Below are 6,000 nucleotides of genomic sequence, written 5' to 3' on the forward strand. Positions count from 1 at the left end.
ATTGGGATTCAAGCGGAGTTTATACTTTCTCAAATGCTGGAATAGCTTCAACAAATGCTCAACATGTTCTTCTTCATCACTTGACTTAGAAATCATATCATCAACATAAACCTCGATCTCTTTATGCATCATATCATGAAAAAGAGTGGTCATGGCTCTCTGGTACGTTGCACCAACATTCTTTAAACCGAAAGGCACCACTCTATAAAATAATGTTCCCCAGGGTTTAATGAATATGGTATTCCCCATATCTTTAGGTGCCATCTTGATTTGATTATAACCGTAAAATTCGTCCATAAACGAAAAGAATTTGAATTTAGTTGTATTGTCTACTAACATATCAATGTGTGGCAGAGGAAAATCATCTTCTGGACTGGCTTTATTCCAATCTCTGTAATCAACACACATGCGGACTTTTACATCTTTCTTAGGAACAAGTACAATGTTGGCCACCCATTGCGGATACTCGGAGGTAACAAGAAAACCAACATCAATCTGCTTCTGCACTTCCTCTTTAATTTGTATTGCCATATCAGGATGAGTTCTTCTCAACTTCTACTTGATCGACGGGCATTCTGGCTTCAAAGGTAAATTATGCTTCACAATATCAGAATCCAGACCAAGCATATCTTGATAGGACCAAGAAAACAAATTAGAATATTCATGAAGAAGATCAATCAACCCCTTGTTAGCTTCTGGGCACAGTTGAGACCCAATCTTGACTTGCTTCACATCATCATCGGAACCCAAGTTGACTAATTCAATTTGCTCTTCAAACGGCTGAATGGCTTTTTCCTCGTGCTCAAGAAAATGGGATAACTCATCAGATACTTCTTCATCATTATTATCTTCCTCAGCTCCGGATACAGGGAAATCAAAGTTTTGAGAGGGAGTAGGATCATTACATTCAATGGGTTTGGGAACCAACCTGCATAATGATTTGATATTTTGATTTTAGAGAAGTGGAGTGCAAACAAATATTATGCAGATGGAAAGGTTGTTATTTATTTATGTTTTTTGTGATTACCGTTTTTAGAAAAAGCAAAAAGTGATAAAACATCATATATGTGGATGAATAAAATTGTCTTTTATTGATGATAACAAGGAAAATGCCGAACAATGTTCACTTATCCCTTAGGCATGGGATAAGTATCTTTCTTAAAATAAATGAAAACAAATTACTTAGAACGGTGAATAACAACAGGAACATCAACAACAATCCAGTTGTTGCAAGTCTGGCCATGTGTTACAAAGTTGGTGTGAGCTTCGTCTTCATCATTGTCTTCCAAAATGACAGTTGAGTGTTGATCATTCTCATGAATGAACCCTCCACTGCGAAAAACTAGTTGCATAACCTTGACACGGGCGTTGAACGACCCTGGTTGAAATCCTAGCCCTGTCATGTTCATGTTCTCAGCGACTTCCATAACGCGACCCCATTTATCAATACTGCCAAACTGGATGGCCTCTTGCGCATCTTTTAAAGAAGACATGGGTGCCCCAGCTTTCTTTAATTCATCAGCAATGGACAAATATTGGAATGACGTTCCAACTTCCTCCTCAGCATCAACGTAAGTAAAATATGACAAATGGCTTACCAACAATGCCTTCTCTCCACCAACAATGACAAGCTTGTCGTTCTTCACAAATTTCAGCTTTTGGTGTAGAGTAGACGTCATAGCTCCGACTTCATGAATCCATGGCCTTCCCAACAAGCAACTATAGGCCGAGTGGATATCCATCACTTGAAAAGTAATTTGGAAATCACTCGGACCTATATTCACTAGAAGGTACACTTCTCCGATGACAGTTTTAGAGAACTGTCAAACGCTATAACAACCACACCACTATACCTCATTGGGGCACCTTGATAGATTTGAGTTCGGAAACACATTTAGTGAGGATTATGTATCAACCAAAACATTGGACAGAGCGTCCTCCTTGCAATTCATCGAAATATGTAATGCCAAATTGTGATTTTTGCCTTCCTTAGGAAGTTCTTCCTCATAAAAGCTCATATTGTTATAAGAAGTGATGTTCATATGATATTTTGATCAATAAATCATCAAGAGTTTGCCTTCCTTGGAAACCCTAATTCATCTGGGTATCTTATGTGACTTCTTCAACAAGTTTCTTCATCAATTGATCAAATATTTCAAGGGATACTTCACATTACATCATCTCATGCATATATGATCCTCCATGAGCCCCAAAAGTCAAGATAATATCAAGCTAGCAAGTTGGTTCATGGTGGTTGACGAGAGAAAGTCAACTGGTCAAAACTGGTGTTCCCTAGACCCTATCTCCTACAATTTTTATCATATGAAAATGATTCCAAGAGAAAAGTTACTCTAAGTGACATTACAAACAACTTTAATGTTGAGGTCAATAGTTAGTTTTTCTTTTAAAGTCATTTTTTATGGTGAAAGATTATAGGTCATTTTGTCTGAACCCTAGTTTGGAGGTCAACTTCCCAAGACCATAACTTGCTCAATTTTTATGAGATGAAAGCAATTCAAATTGCACGATAAAATTAAATATGTCTAATTCAACTTTTATGTTTGGAGGAAGTGAAAATTCAACTTGAAAATGCATGTGCCAAGAGGAAACAGTATAGGTCATTTTGGACCATTACCATTGAACAAGTGAGTTTCCTCAACTTCTAAAATGCATAACTCCTTCATTACAAATCCAAATTAGGTCACATTTATGACCAAATCGAAGAGGTTTGAAATATCTACAACTTTGATGAAGGAACTTTTCTCATTTGAACTCCATAGAAAAAGTTATTCAAGGTGGAAAAAGTGAACATTTGACTTGGGACTTAGAAAATTTTCAAATACGTTTGATTTCCCAAAATTCTCCCTCAAAATTCATCATGATCCAAGATTCAAATGAAAAAGTGTTCAACATGAAAGTTGTTCCCCTTGATCTCACATTTCTAAAAAGTCCAAAATCATCCCATTTGGCCAAAGTATGAGGTACTTGCGCATGGGTGTAAGTTAAAGCACCATTTGGATAATTTCAAGTTCCAATTTTCACACACATTTGCATCAGCTTCTAACATGATTTCAGCATCAAGTACATTGAACTTTGGATCAGATTACATCATCTCATGGGCCTAGTGCACGCCCATGCATCCATGCAAGAGAGAAATTCAATTTTTTTCCAAAATTAGAAGCGTGTGAAAAGCACTTGGTAGCCTATAAATACATGACCCTGGTGATCAAAAATGGGATCCTCTTGCCCAATCTTCGACCCCATTCTTCCCCAAACACCATTGAAAGGATAATCTTGAAGATTTCTTGAGAAATCTAGTTTCAATTTTCATTTTGTTTTAGAATTGAAACTCCAAGAGTCCAAGCTTTTAAACCATCCAAATCATCTCCTGCAAGCTTCTAGAGTCAAGCCAAGCCAAATTGGAAGCAAGATCAAGCTATTTTGAAGCTCCTCGAAGGTGAGATTTCAGAAACTTTTCTTCTTCGATTCTCCCTTATTTATCATACATTTTGGTTGATTGTTGGTTTGCTGAAGTCCTACCAATGTAGGCAACAAGATTGAGTTGCTTTGAGGTCAAATTGAAGCAACTCAAATCATGATCCTCAAAATACAAATCCTTGTATCTTTTTATATACTTGGAATTTGACAAAATTGAGGCCAAATTCGAGCTCCTGAGCATTTTTTCTTTAAACCCATGTCTTGCTTTTTCATTTTTGTGGAGGTTGGTGGTGGACCAGTCTGGTGTGGTCCACTGGAGCCCTAGCTCCGGTGGTGTGGTGGCATGCTCCTATCCATCAGATCTTCTCTCCATCTTCTAATCTCATGCGCTACTTTTAATTACCAAGTCTATGTCGCGTTGACTGCAGTGCGTCATGGAACGCACGCTTATCACCATCTGATCTGTCACCTCAATTAATGAGGGAGATCAGATGGTTCTTATTTTTTTGAATTTCTGATTATTTCATTTAATTGCTTATTTTTAATTAATTCATATTAATTCCATTATTAATCCAAAAAATATGGGACTTTCACACAAAAAAAATCAAATATTTTTCTCTTTCATTTTCTGAATTAAAATTATTTTTTGGATTAATATTGATATTTTTCATGATATAATTATTTTTGTGCATATTTTTAATTGTTTAAAAATACTTCTGACTTTTCAAAAATTATGAATTTTTTTGTCTAAGGTTCTTTAACCTTTATTGACCTATGATAAATCTCTTGGCCATTTATTTGGTGTTTTGAAGAGGTTTTAGGTTTTTGATCAAACCTAATTTAATTTAAATGCATTTTAATTTGATTTTTAATGGACTATTTGTGAATAATTTGTGTTGAGCCATTTTTATTGACTTGTGAAGTTTTACTATGTGTTTGGGCCTTGATCAAGGTTGATTTGACTTTTTTTAGATTAAAATCATTGGATTTAGGGGATTGATGAAATGTACATTTCATCTCCCAAAATGAATGAATGATTTTAATTTGATAAAATTCCTCCCATGACCAATTTGTATTTGTCTCATCTCCCCTCCCTCTTCATCTCTAATCCCATTCTATCCCATCCCTTCCATTGGCCAATGACATCTCAATATCCTAAGGCTAATTGGTTCATCAATAACTTGTGTTAGATGAACAAATACAAGTATGGATGAGATTAGGCCCATCCTTTGATCATTTTCTTTTTTTTTAGTGTGGTATGTTTTAGGAGTATGGTTCATTATACCATATCTCTAACATGCATTAGCACCTAAATTTCTATTTCCCGACCTCAGATAGTTGAGACTTCTATATAAGTCCAATTACGATTGCTTAATATAGCGCTAAATTTTAACCCAAAAGGCATAGCATTCTAGTAAGTGGGATTGTAAGTCTCCCCCCTTTCATGGTATTATGTGGAAACTTGGCCTTTTTCCTTGCCTTTGGAATATGTCTTGGTTCAAGGATCCATGCTTGTGAATAGAGGGTTGAGTGTTCTCCAAAGAATGACTTAATCAATTGAAAAGCAAAACACCACTAACATCTAATCAACTAACATTTGACTAACTTTTATTCTTATTGCTTTTAATTTCAAGTCATTTACTTTATGTCATTTAAATTCAAGTCATTTACCATTTCATTTGCCATTTACATGTCATTTAACTTGTTTATGTTATGTCATTTTCACTTTACTCATTTGAGCCATATATTGTGATTGTATATTTTTGTTTGTGTTTGTGGTCTTAGGATCATAAAATACTTAATAAGCAACAAAAACCCTAAAAAATGTTTTTGTGGATTGTTGGATTTGATATGAGCTTTGGACTTAGAATTAGGTAACATTCCCTGTGCAAAAGGACTTGGCCAATGCCAACATTTCTGAAACCAAGTTATTGTGATTTAAGCTTTCATATGATGCAAGTTTTGGAATCCACCTGAGTTCATATGCTACTTGGTCTTGATGCAAATGTTACTTTGAACCTGTGTCTAATGCCCTATTCTGAGCCAATCAAGGAGTATGTCATCTGATACATTGGAAGATTAATAAGAAGACTGTGAAGTGGCTAGCTTGGATGTGACTATATTTATTTGATGCCTTGCTCTTCACTTTGCTACTTGCTTATTGATATTGCTTGATTCCAAAGTCCAAAGGAAAAGTGGGTTTCTATATGACATTCTTGTCTATTGGACTGCACCCCATTGGTCAGATCTTTTCAACTCTTAACTTTTAAGTTTTTGCTTAGGATTAGTCTCTTCATTTCCTCCCATTTCTTAAATTTCAAATCTCTCCCCCCTTTGAAAAATATTTGTTGCTTGTGATTTCTAAACTTAGACTTTATTTCAAATTAGAAACTTTCGCCTTATGCCATTGAATTTTTGAACTTCTTTTTCTTGAATCAAACTTGTAAATGAACTTAACCATATTGACTTAAAATTTCAAAAGACAAAAAGAACTAACACTCATTCAAACTCTTTTAGGCCTTTTGTGCCTATTTTAAAACTTAAACTTTTATTAAGAGCAGT

This window comes from Lathyrus oleraceus, chromosome 5 (genome assembly GCF_024323335.1).
Source record: "Lathyrus oleraceus cultivar Zhongwan6 chromosome 5, CAAS_Psat_ZW6_1.0, whole genome shotgun sequence".
Taxonomy (NCBI): Eukaryota; Viridiplantae; Streptophyta; class Magnoliopsida; order Fabales; family Fabaceae; genus Lathyrus; species Lathyrus oleraceus.